This window comes from Alligator sinensis, unplaced genomic scaffold (assembly GCF_000455745.1).
Source record: "Alligator sinensis unplaced genomic scaffold, ASM45574v1 scaffold131_1, whole genome shotgun sequence".
Taxonomy (NCBI): domain Eukaryota; kingdom Metazoa; phylum Chordata; order Crocodylia; family Alligatoridae; genus Alligator; species Alligator sinensis.
This window is the reverse complement of record NW_005841830.1, coordinates 6975858-7000374: the sequence shown is the minus strand read 5'-3', so window position 1 is coordinate 7000374 and position 24517 is coordinate 6975858.

Genomic DNA, 24517 nt, shown 5'->3' with positions numbered 1-24517 from the left:
ACACAATGTATGCAAAATGCAGTCAGCAGCATAAAGTAAATATACTTATTTTCCTTCTCAATCTCTTTTGTAATCTTTAACGTTGCTTGTAACAATAGAAGGTAAGATTCAGCAGTACAATTTTTTAAAATACTTACAAATTTCTAACATGGGCCATTTTCTTGACATTAAATCATGTGGTGGCTGAGCTTAATTTTCTACCTTGGTTTGTTTTTACATATGATGTACATTGGGTCAATTACAAATATGCAGGCAAGAGATCTTTTCCCTGCTGCTGTGCATTTTCATTTGAACAGAAAAACAAATATATGTTTGAAATTCAAAATATTCCACTTGATGTTCTATAATCTGATATCATCTTGCTTTTATTACAGCATTTCCTAAAACCCTTTGGAATAGCAAGGTATCTGATATTTACTAATTACCTCCTGTGCTAATCCATTGACATTGTCAAAATTGTTATCACTTTATATGAAAAGAGTAAATATATGAAAGCATTAGTAATTAAAACTAAGCCTGGACATTACTAAAGTCCAAAGCCTTGTATCCTGTTCTTAATTACTCTGGTAAAGCTCAAAAGAAGTGGCAGCAATATAACTGAGAACAGAATTTGGTCCATAGAACACAATAGAAATGGAATTAATGTCTGGCCAACTCCTTATGGATACAATAATTTAAATTAGCTGCTGTGACCACCTTTCTCTGGTTTTTGCAAGTACTTTTTTTTCATGTCGCAAGATTTCCTGTAAAAAGACTTTGACTGGCTGCAGTGTTTGGGTCAATGACTTTTGCCTTCATGAGCTGAATATGTTTTGGTTCTATAGCACCAGAAAATAGTCTTGTGCCCTACAGTCACCTTTCTTCTTTTATAACATCCAAAAATTTCAAAAGACTAAATCTACAAAAGGAGTGAGATGTCACAATGCTCATATTGTGGCATCTTAATATCAGCAGCCATGAGTTAGGTGCTTATGATTCCTGCTCAGTGTATGGAGAGGATGAGAGGCCTTGAAAATTGGCTTCTCAAGAGAGTAAATTAACCTGTGTTGTACTCCCTATGGATAAAGAGTGGCCAAGCTAGCTCATCTAAAGCTAGCTCAGTGATCCCTACACTACCCTTCAGACTGTAGTGTAGACATGCGGGAAGGAAGAGATCTGTGAAAGCTAGCATGCTGAGCAGGGAGTTGCCTGAACTAGCCAATAGAAACTGCCATGAGAAGGCTGTGCCTTGAATCTCATCCCTCTTGTGGATTCCAATACTGTGTTTTGAGCTGGTAGGGCAGCATCCCTGTACATTCATAGCCCTGAATCTCATGCTGGAGTTAGGTGCTTCTCCTCTGACAAGCCTGATTCTTTAGGCCTGCTCTGAGAGCCTACTGGATTGGACCACACCAGTAAGACAGATTTGGATTCTAGTTGTAAATTCTGATGAGGCTTAGGTGACCCTTAACTGCTAGCACCATCAAGAGCTGGGGTGCCTAGGGGTGAAAAATGAGGCCTCCGGGGATTTTGGCTGAGGCCAAGCTCAGTATAGTTTTGGGACTGCAGTTTTAGATTCAAGGGCCTATGGTGGGAATTAGGTGGGAGTCAAGCCTTAAAGTGCCTTACAGGTATTAATTAATGTAGCCTTGCATCGCTCTGTGAGATGGAAACATTATAACCCTGATTTCACAGATTGATTGTAAAAAACTAATTTCCCCCTAGAATTCAGTACCTGAACAAACACGGCCATCAAAATAGCCATGTTTACTAAGTTTACAAAACAAAATAGAACAAAAATAACCCTGAGGCAATGTCTGTACTATGAACTTACCATCCCCGGCGGTGGTGCCCTCAAGCGTGCTACACTGCTTCATAGAATTATAGAAAATTAGGGTTGGAAGGGACCTCAGGAGGTCGTCTAGTCCAGTGGTTCTCAATGTTTTTTGTACCAGGACCTATTTGTAAACATCAATGGTCAGTCCTGACCCAGTACCCCTCACTCTTGACCTGCTGCCCCCAGGCCCCCAGTGAGTGGGGAACAGGGGATGTGGGGCCCCAAGCAGCCCTTTGTAGCTTAGAACTCTGCAAGTCTGCTAGGGAAAACTCATGGTTTCCCATGGTTTTTTTTCCTTTAAAGGAGAATTAATTTTTTCAAGTTTGTTCACTACCCTTTCATATATTCTTGCAACCCACTTTTGGGTCCTGACCCATGGACTGAGAAACACTGAACTAGTCCAATCCCCTGCTTAAAGCAGGACCAGATAATGCCAACTAGATAATCACAACCAAGTTTTTGTTTATCTGGGTCTTAAAACCTCTAAGGATGTAGAGTCCACAACCTCTCTGGGTAACCTGTTCCAATGCTTTACTACCCTCCTAGTAAGAAAGTTCTTCCTAATATCTAACCTAAATTTCCCTTGCTGCAACTTGAGACGGTTGCTCCTTGTTTTGTCATCTGCCACCAGTGAGGACAGTCTAGCTCCATCCTCTTTGGAACCCCCCTTCAGGTAGTTGAAGGCTGCTATTAAATCTCCCCTCAGTCTTCTCTTCTTCAGACTAATTAAACCCAGTTCCCTCAGCCTCTGCTCAGAAGTCACATCCCCTCATTATTTTCATTGCCCTCCACTGGACTCTCTCCAATTTGTCCACATGCTTTCTGTGGTGGGGGGCCCACAACTGGACACTGTACTCCAAATGTGGCCTCACAGTGCCAGTTAGAGGGGAATAATCATTTCCCTTGATCTGCTGGCAACACTCCTACTAATGCATCCCACTGTGCTCTTAGCCTTCTTCATAATAACGGCACACTGGTAGCTTATATTCAGCTTATTGTCCATTGTAACCTTCAGATCCTTTTCTGCAGAGGTGCTGCTTAACCAGTCAGTCCCCAGCTTGTACATTGTGTATGGTGCATGGGATTGTTCCATCCTAAGTACAGGATTTTGCACTTCTCCTTATTATACCTCATGAGATTTCTTTTGGTCCAATCTGCCAATTTACTGAGGTCCCTCCAAATCCTAGCCCTACCCTCCAATGTATCTACTACTCCCTGCAGCTTGGTGTCATCTGCAAACTTGCTAAGGGTGCACTCCATCCCATCTTCTAGGTTGTGGATAAAGATATTGAACAAAATTGGTGCCAGGACTGACCCCTGGGGCACTCCACTTTGATAATGACTGCCAACTAGACCTCGAGCCATTGATCACTATCCTTTGAGCTCAATGATCCAGCCAGTTTTCTGTCCACCTTACAGGCCATTCATTCAACCTGTACTTCCTTGCAAGAATATTGTGGGAGACCATATCAAAAGCCTTGCTAAAGTCAAGGAATATCATGTCCACTGCTCTCTCTGTATCCACAGAGCCAGTCGTCTTATCATAGAAGGGAGTCAGGTTGGTCAGGCATGATTTGCCCTTGGTGAATCCATGCTGACTATTCCTAATCACCTCTTCCCCTCATTTGACAGCTGTCTCCTAAACTGTCAGCACTGTGGCTTTCTGCTTCATGCTTTAGGTGGGCTAATTGGCCCTGTCATTAACCAGTGCTAATTCAGCAGGCTGCCAGAAGTGCTACATGGATGTGGCTGTTCCCAGTTTCATAGGCAGTATGCCCAGAGCAGAATGATATGCTTGAGGGGCTTCACTGCTAAGTATAGACAACAGTAGTCCTTCAGCTGCTTAATGGCAATGTGGTATAGCATTTCTTTGCATTCATTTGACAAAAGTTTGCGTAAGAGAAGAAGAGATGAAGGAAATGTGTAAGTAAATTAATGTCAGAAGTGAGCAAAAGAAGTAGGCCAAAGGTTGCTCAGAGTACATTTAGTGGTTTTATGCAGTTAGATCTGGTTTAGGACCAAAATATAGCTTAAATAGGGGATAACAATAGGCATATAAATATTAGGCCTTTGAGAAGTGGCTAGTATTCACTTCAGATTTGAATTCAGCCAATTTGGGGGATAGTGATACAATTGGGAGATTCGAAGTACTTTCCTGATTCAATTTGCCTGAATCTGATTTGGAGATTCAGCAGCAACCAAATCTTCGAATCTCCATATCAGCCAGGCCAGACCCATCCCCCACCCTTCTCCCAGCCCGGCAATGGCTGCCCCAGCTCCCGGCACTTGTAATAAAAGAAGCCCTGGCTCACCGGGTGCTGCCGGGCCCCCTGCTGCTCCATTCGAAGTACTTTCCTGATTCAATTTGCCTGAATCTGATTTGGAGATTCAGCAGCAACCAAATCTTCGAATCTCCATATCAGCCAGGCCAGACCCATCCCCCACCCTTCTCCCAGCCCGGCAATGGCTGCCCCAGCTCCCGGCACTTGTAATAAAAGAAGCCCTGGCTCACCGGGTGCTGCCGGGCCCCCTGCTGCTCCACACTGCCCCATGCTGCATGGGGGGGATCTGCATGAGGCCCCTGACCCCCCACATTCCCCCAGTCCCCTCACGAGTGCCCCACCCAGGCCCCTTCTGGCCCTTTAAGGAAGAGCCCCCCATACAGCGTGGGGCAGTGCGGGGCAGCAGGGATTGCCCCCCCCGGCAGCACCCGGTGAGCACCAGGGCTTTTTTTTAAAGTACCGAGCTGGAGTGGGCTGGCAGGGGGCCCCCCATGGTCCCCTCCCCCAGCCCCCCTTCTCCCGGGTTGTCCCCCCCCCCCCTGGCAGCATCCGTTGAGCACTGGGGCTTTTCTTTAAAGGGCCAGGAGCTGGGGCGGGCGGGGGCAGCCATGGGCAGGGGGGGTCGGAGGGGCTGGCAGGGGTCTCCTTATGGTCCCCTCCCTACCTCACCCAGCCTCCCCTCTCCTATCTCTAGTACTTACCAGCTCAGAGTGGTTGCAGCTTCCTGCTGCAGCCACCTGGGACTGCCCGAATCATCAAAGCTCTCTGAATCTTTCCCAAAGATTCAGAGAGCTTTGAATTGATTTGGACCTTTAAGTTGTTCCCCTGATTTGATTCAGATTCAGAAATTCGGCCACCGAATCGGTCTGAATCTCCTGTGAATCAAATCACCACCCGAAGCTTCGTACAGCCCTAATAAATATGAATTAGAGTAGAACCTATTGAAACATTTTTTTTTTAAATTGGGTCTTATTTAGTAAGCTTTTTGATACTGAACCTGGCAATAGAGTATAAAAATCCAGGTTCACCTCAGAATCTTTGCTTTTTGCCCTTGAACCATGGTCTTTGCTGAACAGCCCATCTGCAGATGAATCAAGATAAGTGATCTTTTAAAACATTATCTGAAACCTAGCTGAGAAGTCCTTTTCCCAAACAGGTTAACCACCTTTAAGATGTTTTTCAAAACTTTAGGATCTGGAAATATTAATTTTCAGTTCTCTCAAAAGTTAGTAACGCTATTATTTCTCTAGATAAATGCACATTTTAGAGTTTAATCATTTGCTTGATATGCCTTACCTATGCTACTTGGTCATTTATATCTTATCTGTATTTCATTATTACCTTTGCTCTTGAAATTTATCTACATTTATGTTTCTGAGTATTTAATTGTGGTGGGCCTGGCTTTTTGAATCTTTCTTGGTTCCTAGAATCACTACGGGGGTCTACACAAGTTGACTTTATAGACATATGACAATCTTAAATGGTACAAATAAAAATATATAACAAGACAGTAGATTCTAGGACTCTTTGTGGGATGCAAGATTGTTTTTTTAAGTCATCTTTGGAAGGAAGTTTGTGCTGTTCTGTGGTATGAAGTGAGGAAGGCAGGATAGGGGAAACTTCAAGGCATATATTTTAAAATAAGCAGGGGGAGAACCAGGTGCTGATATCCATAATCTAATAACATTTCCTGCTCACTGTTAGAAAAAAAACCCACTTGTTCTATGATTATTTACCTTTGTCACATGATGGTCTTGATGGCTGGTACTTCAGCCTTGCCTTGAGATTGCAGGGATGATTTGCCCTTAGTCATCCTGAGGTGATACTAGGTGGATGGAGCTAGCACTAGTCAAGGCACATAAGGAGGCTTGGAACCTCTCTAGGGCATTTTGCACCCCTCAAATCTCCCCCAGGTGTACTAGTGTGAAGCACACCCTGTTCACTCACTCCTAGTCTGTGGGTGCATCTACATGTGCCCTGGACTGTGCAGTTGGTACTACACAGTCATTTAGTACTTGCTTTAGCTAAAGCAGTCCCTGTCAGTACTGCACTGTCCCAGTGGTGCACAGGTCATTTCTGACCCTATATCACCATAGAGACAAGCTACAGTGATGTAGCTCATCGCTATGGCAACATAGTGGCAGCATCACAGTTAGTGCCTGCTGACACTGCTTCGCCATAGCGACAAGCTACGTTGCCATAGCTGGTTGCTACAGCGACATAGTTTCTCGTGTTGATGCACCCTGTGTGTACTGAATCCTGGAAATGAGGCAATGTAGTCCAGTTAGAAAGACCCTGAGTGCAATAAGAACACCTGGGACAGAGACTGAGACTAACACTGGGACCCATGCTCAGTGCTGCCCTATAGTATCTCCATTGCCTTATTTCCAGAATTTGGCATGGGCAGACTGGGAATATGTGGGAGCAGTGTGCTTCATGGTGGCATTCCCAGGAGTCAGTGGGGATGCCGTGTCCTCTCATTTGTTGCTTAAAATTTAAAAAAAACCCCAAAACCCATGGTTTTTCAATGCTGACAGAAGTCTCAGCAAGTCTCAGTTGCAACATGTCCCTCATTGATGTTAAGGATCAGATTCTGCTCTTGATGACTCCAGCCCTACATTTTCACAATGGCTTTGTTTACACCATCAAGCAGCACAGTGAAACAGTGCAGTCCAGAGGGTAGCCATGTGAACTTTTGTGTGGCACTTGGCATGCACCAAAAGCTCTCTGTTCAGGCATGCTTACTGGTACACGCTCAGCGCCCTGTGAAGGGTGGTTACGTAACATCTTCTTGGGATGTCATGTATGAGGAGTCAGCATGCTGTACTTCACTCCCTAATATGGTCCTTTGGTGTAGACCTGGTTCTAGGACTTGCATGTGCTCATATGGCTTCTCTGGATGGTCCTATATCTTTGAAGTTTCTGATGGCTGCTCATTGAGCACAATACATTTAAATTCAGGTGAGACACAGAATTGTTATTTAGATCTTGCACTTGACTTAGATCCTAGAGACATGATTGTACTGTGCTACTGTCTTAGTCACTGTGAAGTTAAGTATTCTCATTTCAAATTTCCTGTGTTTCTGATCACCACCTGCTGCACAAGCATTCATCTCATTGTTAACAGGTAGCAGCTACAATGGCTCTTGATTTGCTTTAAAATTTGTCTCTTATTTCTTAGCCATAATACAGGAGTAACACCAGTGAATTTAAGAATAATTTTATAGACTGGAACAACTGCTGCAGCTACTGCCCTAAAATTCACAGCCACTCTGATGACAAATAAAACAGTTCTTCTAGAGATTAGAATTATATTTCTTATTTTGCTGAGTTTTGAAAAGCATCCATAAAAAAGCACAATGTTGTTCTTCCCTCATTTCCTGGGTAGGAGAGGGCTTCTGAATATATATGGGGTTCTGAGGCTCAGATCTTGCCCCCTCCACCATTTGCCTAGTAAAGGAAATGGTATGGTTCAGTGCTGGATTCTGGGGTAGAATTCAAAGCTGTTTTGTTGGGAGCATAGAGCTCAGATGTTGATAGCTTCATGTCTGTCAGAATGCTAGGGTCAATTGGGGTCATGAGCAGAGTGAGGTCTGAGGGACTGGGAGATGGTTCATGAGGGTCACAGATCTGCCCAGAGAAATGTCAATAGAATCATATCCTGTCAGAAAATGCCATTCTTGGGAAGCCAGAGTGCTTTGCAAAATCCTGCCCATTTCACAAGGCTTATACTTGAGGGGAAACTGTGGTATGGGGGGAGAATTCTGACAAAAAAATTGGCAAAATGTCCCAATTCAGCATTGCTGTAATAAAAGGTTTTGTTTTTTATTTTAAATGACTTTTCATGTTAAATGCTGTATTACAATATAAATAAAAAAGGTAAATCGCAATGAAATGCTATGAATGATTTTTTTTTAAATTCTTTTTTGGAGAATTTTGAACTCTGTCAGGATTCATCTCCTATGTGGACTCAACATTCTGAAAACCACCATGAAACAGATCTTCTGTCATTTGCATAGATCTAATCGCAATAGCAATGACTATATTGGCCAGTCCACAAAACTGTTTCACAGTTATTTTTAGGATGAGAAGGTTATGCCAGTCTGCACAACTTCACAAGAATGAGCCCAGCTCCTTGGTTTGGGTTACAGTGCCCCAAGTTCATATTTCAGTCTAGTCCCATGGTCTTCTATAAGGATTTCATCCAAGGGCTGAAATCAAGAGAAGTCTTTGAATTCAGTGGATTTTGGATTAGGCTGTAGTGGGGTAACTCTTTGCACACTGTAGTCAGAATCTGTTCCTTTCTTTAATATTGTAATACAGGATAATGAAGGAAATATCATGGTCTGTGTTATACAGGGGGTGAGGAGAGATGTAGGTCAACATAATAGGGAGCTAGGGGCTCCCATTACTTTATGGAGAATGATACAGCAGAAAGCTCCCCAGGCAACGGGAAACACTGACATGATGAGATGGCTTCAGGGAACAGGCAGCCATGGGGTCAGAGACTATCGGTGCCTATTTCAGTGCTCCCTGCTCTACAATTGGGCAATAGGGCAGAGCCCTACTACAGGCAACAAGGGCACTGCCAAAGCAGACAGAACAGTGGTCGCAAGCTGCTCTGGTTAAAAACCCCTGCAGGTGTCTGGGGAGCCACCTGACCAGAAGGGGTAAGACTTGGGGAGGCTTATAAACTCAGGGGCCAGAGCCAGAAGGGCAGTCCAAAGGAACTCCCTGAAGAGGAAGAACTACCTGAGGGACTCTGAACTAGGGCAGAGTGGCAGAGAACAGGAGAGGGGAATAGAGGTTTTCTTCTGAAAAGTGGTAGTGTGCTTTTCCCTTTGTAGTGTTTGTTGTCCCAGATGGGAAGGTTCTTTTTGTATCCAGAGGACTTATTGTTTGGTTAAGTTAGATCACTAAACCAGGAGAGACTATCAGGGGAGGTAGGAGTCACAGTGGTGCCAGAAAGATACATGGTGGCTTTGAACCCTACCTGGGGCATGGGCTTAAGGCAGTCAGAGCCTGAGGCCAAGAGGGATAGAGCACAAGCTTGAGAGGGGCAAAAGCAGGCATGGGCTCCAGCCTCTGTCTCCTTTTACTGGGCTCTGTTTTCACCCTTCTTGGGCTGTGGGTCCCTAGCCCTGGTTCTCACCCCTCTCGAGTTATGGTTTTGCCCTTCTTTGGGCTCCTGAAGAAGAAAACCTCTCCTGTCCCCACCTCTACATCTGAGCAGTGCTCACTCTGGGTGCAGCCTCTACCCTGGGCTCTCATCACTCTCTGCTACTCTTCTCTGGTTCAGGGTCCCTCAGGTAGCTCATCCCTTCCAGAGAATAGGGATGAGGGATCACTCCAGGATCTTAAAGTAGTGTCCCTTTCCATCAGTTTGACTAATTACAACAAGTCGTGGCAGAAGAAAAAGAAGGAAGGAGACCCAGGGAGCCAGGGTGGATGCAGGATCTCCGTAGCCACCAGGGAGCATCACAGCCACTCCTGGGGCTTGGTCCTGTTACTTGGTCCTGGGGCTCCTGGAGCTTGGTCCTTTTATGTATAAAATATAATAAAATAAAATATTAAAAAACTATTGACAATAAAATTCAGTCTTCCTGATCTCCCTCAAGGATCCTTGCCCACCTGAATTATTGAAGCCAAATGTGGCTGTGACAAAAAGGCTCCTCCCTCTCCATGTTTTGTGATGGCTTTAATAGTAATGTGTTTTATATTATTACCTTATTACTCACCGGTATTCATCATGCTGCTAGATTGCCAATGTTTTTTAAAACAGGGTAGCTGTCAATGGTGTGTGTAATGGCAAATTTTGTGGTGCTATCATATGACACCTCAGATGTTAAATTACACTGAAAAGTATTAGTGGGAATTACACTATAATTAAATGACAATAATAATGAGATCAATATTAGATGCAGAATCATTATCATTAATTATATGGAAATAAGTATTTATATTTTTGCAAAAGTCTTGCTTTAGTTCTGGTTGAGAAAGCACTCATCTTCAGAGTCCCTCTGCTGCTCTTACCTTTCTAAAACTCTTAACCACTGGGATTGACATTTCAAATGCTTATTTCATGGCCAGAGGTGAACAGTTGTGCACAAAAGTGATAAAATTAGATGAGGTTTTTCTTAAGATACTTTTATTTAACCAGTTTGTACCTATATTTCCACCGAGAACATTCAGAAACTGCTCCTTTAACAACTACAGGCTCAGCTCAATAGCTGGTTTAAGATGACACAATTCCATTCTTTTCCATTAAGTTATTTTGTTATCTTCACCTGGGGAAGATCTGAAGGGCTTGTTTTTTTCTATTAAATTATCAGTTGAGGAGGACAAATTTCTTTTGACTGGAGTGGATAAATACAGTTTATGAATAATTAGGATACAACAGTTTAAACATTGTATATCAGTATGTGCAGAATGTTATTGTCTATTAACTTTTTAATGAAGCCACCAGCAGTGCTACAGCTAGATAGCTTCTGGCATATGCTTATACAGTACTGAAACAAGCATGAACATTCATTTTCATTCTACAATAATAGTTGTTAGAGCAGTTTCAAGGTAGGGTCCAATACTGCTGTAAGTACAACTTTGGCACCTGTGTAACGGAGGACAGACTAGGGCTGAAGTACATTTGCCTGGTAGGGCTGTGTGAAGCTTTGGGTGGTGATTCAATTTGGAGGAGATTCGGCCCAATTTGGTGGCTGAATCTCTGAATCCAAATTGAATCAGGGGACCAATTAAAAGGTCTGAATCGATTTAAAGTTCTCTGAATCTTCAGAAAAGATTCAAAGAGCTTTGATGATTTGGGCAGTCCCCAGTGGATGCAGCAGGGAACTGCAGCTGAACTCCGAGCTGGTAAGTAGGGGGCAAGGCAGGGGGTCTGGGGGAGGGGGGAGGGGATCATGGGGGACCTCTGCCAGCTCCCCCGACCTCCCTCTGCTCCCCCAGTGCCCCTGACCCCTGCCTGCTCCCCCAGGCCCAGTACTTTAAAAAAAAGCCCCAGTGCTCACTGGGTGCTGCAGGGTGGGGGGCAATCCCCACTGCCCCCCACTACCCCATGCTGCATGGGGGGCTCTGCCACAAGTCCCCCACCCTTGCTCCCCCAGCCTGCCTATGGGTGCCCCACCTGCCCAGCTCCAGCCCTTTAAGAAAAAAAAAACCCAAAAAGCCTCCTGCAGCAGCCTTGGGGCTTCAGGGGGCTTGTGCAGAGCCCCCCACATGGTGCAGGGCAATTGGGGGGCAGTGGGGATCGCCCCCTGCCGGCAGGAGCGGTGAGTTTGGGGTTTTTTCCGTTTATTTATTTTTTCTTAAAGGGCCCAGGCGGGGCACCCATGCTGGACTGGGGGAGTAGGGGGTGGATCAGAGGGCCATCCAGTATGGGACAGTGGGGGGCAGCAGGGATCCCCCCCCTACCCAGCAGCACCTGGTGAGCCAGGACTTCTTTTTTAACAAGTGCCGGGAGTTGGGGTGGGTGGGCAGCCATTGCCGGGCTGGGAGAGCGGGCGGGGGGTGGGCCTGCCTGATTCGGAGATTCAGGAGCAGCCCAATCTCCATCTCCGAATCAGACTCGAATCACCAAATCAAATCACTGTCCCCTGAATCAGCCAAATCTGAATCCGAAGCAAATACTAGCCACTTTGCACAGGCCTATTGTCTGGATGTGTGATCAATTTTTTTTCTGGTAATTATACATGTAAATTTGCCCTTATTTGTAAGTAAAATAGTACATCAACTGAAAAATCTACATTAATGTATATGAGGGGCTGTGATTCAAGGACATATCTGCCTATGGAGTACGGAAATGCTCTGCCCCATTGGATATTCTATATCACTCAAGAAGTGTGCTAACCTTTGCTAGACCCTGTCATACAACTCTGCTCACATACTACTTACTCTATCTTCACTTACTGAAACAGAAGGAGGAGTGTACACCATTCCCCCACTGGCTTTAATTAATGAATATTCTTGGCGGAAAGAGTGAAAAGCACCTGAACTAACCCAACACTGATGCGCAAGACTGCTTCAGAGCTTCTTTGTAGTTGTTCCTCTCTGTACTGACTGTGTAATGTGGTGGGTCTGTTTGGTACATCAGTAAAGGTTCCAGAAGAGACATATTGGACATGCAGCAGGTTATGTTCTCTGGGACATAAGCAGACAGTCAGGTGAAAAATTAGTTTTTCTAAGTGGGGGTGGAAAGGGTAATTGACTAATACACAAATAGGATTAAATATTATAAGTAAATTACTTTCATAGCAGTGCTGCACTTGAATTTGTGATAAGTAATGATTTCAAAGTAAAGCAATTGTAATTGAAGAGAGAAAGTGTAGGTTGCTAAATGGAAACTTGAATATATTTACAAGAGCATAAATATTAATATGAAGGCTAAAGTAGTTCCTTCTCTAACCCATGTGAATGGAGAAAGTAGTGAATGGACATCATCAAATCAAAACCTGCTTTTAAATGTTGATGATGTTTTCAGAAGAAACTTCATCAGTCAAATCTGTAAATGGAAATAAATTAAAGCAAGAATATCTGAGCCCTGTGGCTGTGAAGTGAAAAAAACCAGAAGAAAACCTGGGAATTCAATGTCAAGTTAAAGTGAAACACAAAAGATTGAATAGCAGGATATTCACTCATAAGTTTCTACGAAGGGCAATGCATACTCTCTCCTCCTACTCTGTATCAGCAGTACCTGTTTATGTTATATCTGAACCCTTTTAGGGCACTACAAGTACAGGAGATATTCTAATCAGTGTTTGTACTGAAGAGTAAATAAAGGAAAAGATAAACTGGTTTTGATAAAAATGGAAACTGGATTGTGACTTTGGCTTTTTGAAGAATTTTTTCTGAGGTTCAAAATATTTAGGTTTGGTAAAATCTAAAATTCACATGCTTTTGCATTTCCTGTTTTTGGCCTGTATGGGAAACGGAAATACTGAAATACTGGAAGACACTATTTTTACAGTATTTCTACCTAGCCAAAACAAGGAAGTCAGGAAATCTTGAAAGAGTTCTATTTTCGTAATGTTCCTCACCTAAAAATGGTTGCGTATGTTTGGCTGACCGTTCAGGCTTTTTATGTGCTTATCTGAGCAAGGTCAGACAATGGAAGCTTTGCGTTTGACCCAGACAGTACTGGTTAATGTGAACCCTATCACACTGGTGCTATCATGTTTAGCCTGCAGATCTTAAATAACTGATCACAAGGGAACATCATCTTATATTCCAGCTGGAGATAGAAGGCATGAGTGAAGATAGAGTGGGATGTTAAGTAGAACAAGAAAAGGTATGGAGGAATTTAGAACAGCAGCTAAAGAAATCAGTAGAAGGTTGACTGGCTGAAAAAGATAGTGATGGGTAAGTGGAGTGGAGGTCAGGGAGGCCAGTAAGTGAGCTTCTATCAGGAAGTTGAGGAGGGAGAAGTGGAAGAGAAAGTAGAGGAAAATGGGTGGAAGCAATCTAGGCAGTATAGTTAGTTCAGGGGTGTAGGAGCATAGTGAGAATGCAAGAGAGGAATGGAGAGTGCAATGGATCAAGGAAACTGGGCTTGTCTACATGAGACACTGACTGCACAGTAGCCTAATAAAACTGAGCAGTAGCGTGCCAGGCAAAACCCATGCTAATATGCTACTGCACATAGTATTGCACATAGTACTGCGCAGTTAGCGTCTGTAAAAACCCGTGCACTGACGCTACTGTGCAGTAGTACCAGCTTCTGCACATTGATTTAGTACTTGGTTATGCAAGTACTAAGCTTAATGCACAGTAACTACAGTGCATTAATGAACATGTAGATGCACCCACTGAAACGCAAGATCAGGAAGAAAAGCTGATGGTTGATTTGAAAGAAAGGGATGGAAAGGGAGGACTCTGGCTGGATTAAGAGATTTAGCAAGGAAGAGAAACTGATTATACCTAAGGGCTGTAACACCTCCGGGGACCTTGTGAGCCTCAACTGTTTGTTTGGGGAGCACCATTTGGTAAGAAAGTGTGTCAGACTCACTTAGCAGCTGAGTCTAAAGTAAAGCATTAGCCAAAGATAAATGAAACTTCCATTTAAGTGTAAGTAAAACGAATGGTGGAGACTGAAGGTTATCTCCTGTGGAAAGAAACAAATGGACAACAGCAAGATACAAAATGATTTGAAAAGTGGATAGATCATGACTTCGTTGTTCTCAATCCTCATTCTACCCTTCTCTCTATTGGAGATGGATGTTGAATGTCTAAGTGGAGGCAAAAAAGATAATAAGAAAGCTGTCCCTGATGGAGTAACTTGTACATCATGGGTAAAAGCTCTGTGTTGTTCATTTTTAAACAGATGGTGTGTGAAGGTCACTCTTAAGTTATTATTAGATGTATCAGTATTTTGTGTTTCATAAGGTCAAAAGCCAAGGTCTTCCACCCTATAAACCTTAAATTTTAATTTTCTATTTCCTTAGTAATGAGCTTATTAATACTGAGTCCAAAATTTAAAAAACATGTCCATGTTTTTTAAATTTTCCATGATATATTTTGTACCTTTTTAACAGAAATTCATATCAAAAGCATTCTGAAAATTGTTTTTATTTACCAAAACTAGTTGTGGTAAATGAAAAGTTTCTATAGTGATATTAGTAAACATAGGTCGAAAAAATCACCGAAAATATTTAAAAAACAGACAATCCTGTCACATTGACAATATATCATGGAAAAAAATGCTTTTGAAATCAATAATTAAAAATATTTTAAGCCAAAAATGACATCCATTTCTATTAATATAGGTTTCACAAGAAGATATTTTGAAATCAATGCCCTTATTCTGCATTATCACCAATTAATTACAAAAGGGGGTAGAGGAAAATAAGGGATAGCAGGGAAAAGATTAATTTAAGAAAGTATAATTCACTTTATGTATATTTGCATAATAAAAACTTGCTTGTGTGAGGCTTTAGGGTCCTTAATGCAGTAGGTGTTGTTAGCAGCAATAAAATAATCATGAACTCAGCCAGCCAGTCATCTGTAAAAGCTCCTTTCAACCCCTTCATTGTTCTGAGACATACCCCCAGCCCTCTCCACAACGGTACCTGATGGGCGGCTGAAATCTTTCCCCTTTAGAATTTATAGACTATCTGAGATCTTTTCTCTTTAAAGTTTCTTTTCTACTACATCTAAACTGCTTTTTCATTTCCAGGAAGGCTTTGCTTCTTGAGATTGTCAAATTATCATGAAGCTCATCGTTATTAGCTCTTCATCAGATGGTATCTCCCCTCATACATAGATATCACTCCCTAATCATGTGTGAGAGTGTATTTTGCCATCAGCACAGCAATATTCTCTTTATGAATTGCACTGCTAAAACAAGCCATTTTAGTTGGGTGTGACAGATTGTTTAAATCCTGAAAATCATGTAATAGTTTTAAGCTGTCAGATCTAGATACTGTTTTTCCCACTACCACATCTATTACTTATAGTACCTACTATCTATTCATGTGTTATGAAAGGATAACTGCAGAATATACCCAATGTCACAAGATCATGTTTGATGCTTCTAACATTTGCCATCAGTGAGGCCATTGTTAAACACTGTGACTATGTTGGATGGAGAATTTTAAATTGAATTAAACCTAATTTACATTCTTTGGCTGAGCTGTAAATTAATTCCATTGTTTATTACCTTTTATCTTAGTTAAAATAATTTCCCATTTTTTGTAAATTAGCTCTGCCCATTGCAAAAGCAAATTTTTAAATAACCTTTATTTGTGTTGTTATTGCTTAGTAGTAACTTTTAGTAATGGTAATGAATAATCATGATAATTAATGAGGCACTACTTGGTAAAATTATCAAATGTAAAATGATTATTTGTTATATCTCTAGTAACTGTATTAAAGTATTTAAGATGATTATTTTCCTTTGTTTAAAATACTTTAATTTAAATTTAAATTAATATTTTAATGAACTTTTTTCAATATATAATTTAAGGAGTTAATTTAATGTAATTAATTGTATCTTAATTGGGAAATAGTTCAAGATGAAAATAAAGCCTATTGTTTAGGGTCTCTGAAAAGAGGTGACTTATAGGGAATTCTGCTGAAAAAGTGACTAATTATAACAACACATTGCTATTATAACATAAGTTGTATTTATTATTTTTGATTCCAAAAGATCCCACAATAAGCTAAGTGCTATACCAAAAACAAAAAGCATATTGTATGAACTTTCTGAATCAATACAGAATTGGATGGATGGAGAGTAGTAATAGCAGAGCTACATTTCTTAGTCATCACTCAGCATACTGATAGAAGCTACAGCCATTCAAGCAGATGATATCACCTAAATAAAGCCTGATTTGGAGGGCACTCCATTGGTGAACAGGCAGTGGGAGGGACAAGATCCCACAAAAAAGATATTGAAGAAACAGTGGTGTAGCAGAACTTGCCATGAAATGCTAAGAAAGCTGAGAGAGAGATTTTATGAAAGATTTTATTAATGCTTACCACTGTCAAGTACAACAGAGAAGGCAGGATTGAGCATGGAGCAGAAGCTGTGAGATCTAACCAGGACCTTGCTGAAAGCAGTTTCAGTGCAATTAAATAGATGGGAGCCAGACTGGAGAGGATCCAAGATAAGACTGAAGAAGATGAATTCATATCAGCAGGTGTAAGAAGCATGATTAATGAGCTCAGAGGTGAAAGTAAGATGACAGATTTTTTTTGGATGGGATGGGATTTTTTGCATAGTTAGAGAACTGTGGAAGACAGAGGAAGAAGGACCAGGGCAAGGAAGACTGATAGACTGAAGGAGATGGAGAAAGCTGGGACAGCTAGAGGAGTCAGCTGTGGAGAGCAAGCAAGAAATGCATCTAACTGGAAAACAGGAATTCCACCTGTAAAAACTTCTGAGGTTTTGGCTGTTAGCTTGGTTCCTATTAGAATGAACAGTAGACTTTTAGAAGTTGGTGGGATGTGGAAAATCCAGTCAAGCCTCTGTTCTTCCTAGTTCAGATCAGGGACTTCCACCTGGCACGTCCACATTCCCAACCATTGCCTTAATAACCAGGCTGAAGTTACTTTCACTTGCTCTTTTCTGATGACTGTATACAAAATGGAAGCACTTCAGCTCTCTTCAGAGGAGAGACTGAGAAAAACTTTGTCCTATAGCCCAGTGTTTAGGTTTTCTCATGGAGGATGCCTCTATCTTATTCTGGTGTTAAACTGAAAGACTTTTCCTGACAGAATTTCCTGTTGGAAAATTATGCATTTTCTGTTGAAAAGTGCATGCTCACAAAAAGTCTTGGTTTCAATGTATCAGCATTTTCCAATTAAAAGAATTCCTGGCCAGCTCTACCAAAAAACCTTCATGTCATTCAAAAGTGAGTCAGAAGTCAGGGTAGATAGGCAGCTTTATAGACGAACTGAATAAGAGATCTATAGAGAGTACAAACTTTCATGCACCCAAGTTTTCTTAATCAAATACTGCGCAAGGACATGCAGAAAGCAGAGTATAAGAAAAAAAGAGAAATTAAAATACAAAAGACAAGGGAGAGTGGGGAAAGAGAGAGAGGGAAGAGGGGCAGTGCTAGGAGAGAAAGGCAAACTAGCAATAGACCCATAGGAACAAAGAGGGTCACAGAAGTTAATTTTGGCAATGAGATAAGAATTCATGGTTCCTGTTTAAACCAAACTTAACACAGTCCAGTTCATGAAGGATTACTTGTTCCACAATTTCCTGTTCAGTTTGGTCATTGGCAACGTATAGGGGGTGAGATCAGCCATGCACCCCCTGGAAGTGCCAGCCATGAAACCAGAAGTGCTGTCAGAAGTGCACTTCTGGTTTCACTGCTGGCTCGGCAATCGGCTGCTGGGAGACACCCCCCCGCTTTGGCGATCTGATGTGCCCCCCAGACTTGGGAGGCACCAGTCACCCATTAATTTGGTTTAAGATTTTTCTTTTTTGCATGAGAACAACAACCCTGAGCTCAGTGGTGGAGTGTCCAGGGAGGTTGTCCCTCCCACTGCCTGTTCACCAATGGAGTGCCCTCCAGATCAGGCATTATTTAGGTGATATCATCTGCTTGAATGGCTGTAGCTTCTATCAGTATGCTGAGTGATGACTAAGAAATTTAGCTCTACTATCACTACTCTCCATCCCATCCATCCAATTCTGTATTGATTCAAAAAGTTCATACAATATGCTTTTTGTTTTTGGTATAGCACTTAGCTTATTGTGGGATCTTTTGGAATCAAAAATAATAAATACAACTTATGTTATAATAGCAATGTGTTGTTATAATTAGTTCTGCCACAGGCCTTAGGTCTTTCTGCGGCTGACATCAGATTGGTGTTCATTCACACTCACATGTAGAGATTTCTTTGACTGTCCAGTGTAGACAGCAGAGGGGCATTGGAAGCAGGTGATGGTCTATATGACATTGGTAAAGTTGCAGGTAAATGAACCTTGGATGTTGTACCCCTTGTTATTCAGTCCAGTGATTATGTGGTCTGTATTGATGTGGGGACACAGCAAGCATTTGGGTCCGTTGCAGGGTCCATTCAGTGAGGATGGGAGTTCATTAGTCTGTTGTTTGAGAGATGCCATTCGAGGCTGGGGGGCTGCCCGTCAGCAAGGACAAGTTTGTCCCCCATGTCTACCTTGAGATGGTCATCCTTTTCCAGGAGGGATTGAAGATTGATAATGATGTGTCTTAGGTGTTCAAGCTAGGGACTATAGGTGACAATCAGAGGGATTTTGTTGTCCTTTTCCTAAGTTTGTTATTGTAGCAGGTTGGAGGGAGGTGCGAGTCTTGGCTTTGTTGATTTGAGTGGCTCCAGTTTTGAGACTGTATTGTAATTGTAGGAATCCCTGCTCTACACCCATAAGGTGTTCATCCTTGTCAATGGGGTCATAGCAGATCTCATTTTAACATAAGACTTGGCTGTAGGTGATGGATCTGGTGGTGTGCTTAGGATGAAAACTGGTAGCATGAAGTCGTTTGTGAAAGTCATTTTGTTTCCAATACAATGGTGATGCAGTTACTACAAACTTTCACTGTAGTGTCTTGGAAATGAATCTGCTGTGTGGAGTACTCCAGGGTTAATTTGGTGGAGGGGTTTAAGAACTTCAGACTAATTGAAGTTATTAAAGTCTTGGTGAAAATTCTTTAGAGATTCCTTCCCATGTGTCGGGCCCCGCACTTTGGGGGGCCCCATGGTCAGTGCTGCATAGGCCCCACTCTAGCTGCCATACACTGCTGCTACACACCACCGCTGCTGAGCGCCGCCAGCTCTGCCACTGCCACCACCAAACGCTGCCAGCTCCAGCCACTCACCACCCCTTTCCCACCCCGCTTCACTGGCTCTGGTCATTTGCCACCCCCCAGGCCCCACACAGGCTGATATACCCTGGCCCCGCATACCCCTAGGGACAGCTCTGGATGTACCTGAGCTATACCAGGGGATGAGAGGGCAGCTGCAGAGGAAATGAACTTCAAGGTCTGTCATAAATATGCTGGTATACTGGGGGCCATATGTGTACCCATGGTAGTGTCATTAATTTGTAAGTTTAAGGAGTGCCCAAACCTGACCTAGCTGTATGTGAAGACAAAGAGGGAGAGCTTAATGGAAACAGAAGCAATTTTCTTGTCAGGGATAATGTTTTTTATGGCTTGTAGGATGTTGGTTTACAGAGATGTGACATCCATGGTAGCTTATATGGTAGCTAAATTGGTGTTTGCTGGAAGGTTGTCAATTTCTTTAAGAAATCTGTGGTGTCTTTCAAATAGCTAGCAGCTGGGGAAGGGTGCTGGAGGAGGAGTGTGGAAGAGGGAGGCCATGGTGAATTTGGTCAATCCAAGTTGATACTTTATGGAGGAGGAGGAAGGGATAGGAAGGTATTAGAAAGGGGGGATAATTTTAAAAGAAAACAGTGTTTTGGAGTGCATGTTAGACCATGTCTGATTTACTAATTGCATAATTTAAAAAATTAACTGAGCCAATTATTTTTAAATATTTCCCTATGCAATAAAACAGTAGATATTGGTTTTTAAAATTCAGAAAACATCATTGTTTCTCTGACATTCAGTTAGTTTATTCCTCTCTACAACAGAAACTCTTTAAAATTCTTATTATGACAATATTCCCTTATGACCTATCTGATATTGCTATGTGACCCACTAAAAATTTACCTTACATGTCACAAGCACTGGTCAAACCATATGGAGGAAGGTATGGAGATGTCTAGAGATACTTGAAATAGATGGTTGGAGTATACATCATGTGACTGAGCTAGCTACAACAATCAGTCCTAAAAACTGGTCAAGATTGCCTTGGATAACTAAGGAGAGGTGGTTAGCTGTGTTACTCTGAAGTCAGGCAGAATGCAGGTCAGGATGGCATACGGGAGACTAACTAGTTCAAACTAAGGTTCAGCTACACATGCAGTTACCCTACACTGTAACAACCTCATGCCCTGGTCAGTCCTGGTCATTGTCTACATGTACATTGCAGCAAACTAAATGACTCTGCCATAGGATAGTACTTGTCCTGGACAGTACTGTCCTACAGTGGAGTAATTTATTGTGCCCTAATATGCATGCATGTGTAGTCAGCTACATGTTACTGCGGAGCTAATTAGTTAGCTCCGCAGTAAAGCATGCGTGTAGATACATCCACTGGTAACTAAAGTTACTCTGCTCTACTAGCTACTACCTGAGTGTATTTGTTATAGGAAGTATAGAAATAATACTGCAAATAGTGAAGGAAAGATAGTAATTTATTTAGGGGAACTGGCAAGCTTCTTAAAGTTAACTTCTCTATCCCGTATTTCTCAAAGACATCCAGGACACCATCAAGGACAGGAGTGTGGCTGAACTGTGACTCATTTGAGATGAAAGCAGTTAGGGAGCTGTTGTCCAGTGCACCCAAAAGAGGTTATTTACTTCATACAATTTGCAGCATTACAGGTTAAAAAGTTCAGAAACTAGACAACTGCCAGAACGCCCATATTTTCTAAAGATAGGTAAACCTCAAAATACATGGAACCTGGGTTTAGCTTGCAGAAGCACTCAGTACAGACAGTGTCTTTCTCACTGTTCGCTGCTCCCTGTATATATGGAGAAAAAGGACCGCTTCATTGATTACCGCTTGTTTCTAGAATGGTGTAACGTCTCTTACCATTAGCAAATGCTATCCAACAGTCTATGAAAGAGAGTGGAGAAGGTTGATCTGTCCATTTTAAATTCAGGGTGGGCTGAGGCTGAATGTATTGACACCATTGGTCAAAGCATGTGACTTCTGCTTGGAGAAGTTTATAGAACAATCCCTTTGTGGAACAGTATGAAAATTGTATTTATTAGACCATCGGATAAGAGCATGTTGATAATCTTCCAAGTAAAATTACCTAAGTACTTATGACAGTACTTAGAAACCTCCATGATATGGAGATTTACATTTTTAAGACAAAAAGTGAAAACAATGAAAAATAAGAAAGATAGCCCAGGATATTGAGTTCTGAAATTTTAGAGGCGTTTACAACAATGCTGTTAATATCTGAACCTGACCCCAAAATATGGTACATACAAATGGAAAATATTCCCATTAACTTCAAAGATAGCTACATGAAGAATAACAAAAGAGGGCATACACTAGTTAAAGTTTACTATTCCCTGTTCAAGAATTAATTTCAGGACCAGTTGCTTATATGAAATGTTTTATTTAATTTCATAAGAATTTTCATCCCTGATCAGTGGTATCTACCCTTTTTATCACTCATTACTGATAGAATCATTAAACTGTCTTTGACGCTGAGCTGCAGTGTTCAAACATGGCATATATGTTAAAAACGGATGGCACTCAGCAGAATAACTTCACTACACAATGATATGCTTGAGCTTTGACAACTTAAGGATCCAATGTCAATCATTCTGTCTTTGCCAATCAAATGCACATCCTTCTAGCGGTGGCTTCAAACCACATTGGCACCCCAAACACAGTGAAAGGTTAACGCAATGCCATTTCAAAGATGACACATTATCAAGGGCCAAACAAAAATAGCTGAATGTGGAGAGTGTTTAGTAAAGTCCAGCTTTGCAATAGGATGTACAGGATACATGAATGATGACAACATTCCCAGAGGGGATGGGATTGGTACAAACACCCTTGAAAGTCCTTGTTCAAGAATATCAGGAGGTAAAGGAATGAAGAACAGCATGATGAAATCTGGCCAGAACCCTGAGATTCTTTCCTTTCTCATATAAGAACCCTCCCACCCCCACCAAAATCCAAAGATGCTTTTGACAGAGCACTTTCTAGCCTTTGCTGGGGAAAGGGGCAGTAATGAAGATGGCTAAAGTATTTGGAGTGTATGAAACTCTCTGTTTGTATGGCATCATAAAACTACATTAAGTATAAATTCCCTCCCCCACTTTATTTTAAAAGATGGCTGTTCCCCACCCATTCCCAAATAGGATAATTAATGTTATTATTTTTAGCCAAGAGAAAGCTATGCTTGTATTTAAGCTAAAACAGTGTACATCCATTTGCAAACCTGTCCTTCTAAAATTAGAGCTGACACAAGTAGGCAGTGGTACCCCCCCCCCCACACACACTTTCTCCATTTATTTCTATTAAAGATACCATGATGCGCGTGCATAAGAAATCAGTGGCCCTAATGAAAAAAAACAATTGCAGGATAATATTTTAAGGGGGGAAAAGTGAATGAAGTGTTTTGTTTTAAATATACATTGTTTTAAAATAGTTGAAAAGCATAAATGAAGGATTGGCTGTCAGAAATGCTGTAATGTGTCTCTTCCCTTGGAAGACTGATTGAACCATTCTAAGACTGCTTTCATTAATGTCATTAGTGAAAGTGCCTTGAATAGGAGCAAAGCTGGGTCCCATGTTGCTTTCTGCATAGTCAAATGGCATGCTGGAGACTGCTGTACCACTGCAGCAGGTATTAAATCACTACCCATTTTATTTATGCTACTAAAGCATTTTGAATTAAAACATTTAAAGTATAGTTTTTGTTCTTTTTCTTTAAAAAAACCCAAACCAAAAAACTAAAGATAAGTCCAAACCAGATGTCTGGATTTAAAAGTCTTCATCATAGTCTTAAAGCTCTGTTCAATAAAAACTCAGAGGGCAGTAAATTTTCCTTGAGTCTCCTGTAAGATCCAGACCCTCAAATGTGCTTAGAAGTTGCAATGTCTAACTCCTAGGTGCCAGGCTGCCTAATGGAATCCTCGGGCTTAGGTTAGGTGCTGAAGCTCTCCATATAGTGGGTTCAATATTTTGTGAACCAGGACTTGAATCTTCTCCCCCATAACCCAGGTGATTGGCCTAACCACTGGATGCTACAGTTAGTCTATTTGTCTCTCTGGCCCAGAAAATATTTCACTATTCATAAAAGATCAACTTCACCATTCTGAAAAGGCCAGTCACCTGGTGTTTAGGTCACTCATCTGGAACATGAGAGACTGACGTTAGACAGTACAGCTGGGATTTGTTGGTCTTCCACTTACCAGGTGAGTATTTTTATCATGAGAGTATTCTCTGGTGAAGCATGCATCCATCCACCTCCAGATAGATGCATCCATCCACCTCTAGACTCTCTGCTTGAAGCATACCAAAGAGCTCAGGTCCTATTGGTGAGATAGATGAAGGAATAGCTTTCTGAAAATTTTGCACTAAAGCCAGGGGGCAAATGCCCTGAGCTCTGAATGTATATCTGTGCATGCCCACAATTAGAAACAGGTTCCAAGGGAACCTACAGGGTTAAGCAGCATTTGAGCAGCAGTTTGTGGATGTCACTGTCATCTAAATGCTGTTCTTAGGTACCAAAAGAGACAGATAAGTGCCTAAGTACTTTTAGTGTTTTAGGGAGATAGGATTAAGCTACTTCACCTCAACACTCATGAAGATGAACTTCAGTTCAAGTCATGAAGATATATTAAAAACCCCCGTAGAGCTTTAGTTACAGAATTTGGTTTTGTTGTCCTGGATTAGCACGAAACATATTCATATCCCCAGCATTTCATTCTTGCATATAGACACAGAGACCCTGGCTTATGTACATGTCACTTACTGAATATAAGCAGACAGCTTAGAGAGACTGCTCATATATATATAAAAGAAAGGCTTTTAGAAGAGGAATGACAATCTTGTCACTCTTGTCCTTGAGTTTTTGTCTTCACCAATGCAGTCATATGTGTTTCTTCTGAAGAATGTTCTTGTCTAGCTTTACTTTTGTTGTGCATGAGAGGATGTATTACAATGTTCCAGTGACAAGCCAGATCTTCTGCCTGCTTCATGACTTTTCAAGGTGCGTACAAGATGTAGGTTTTTCACTTCATGTGCCTGATTTACTAATTTGTGATGGAATGGATTTCTCGTTTGTGACTGAAAAATAAATGCATTCCGTTTTGGTGGAGGG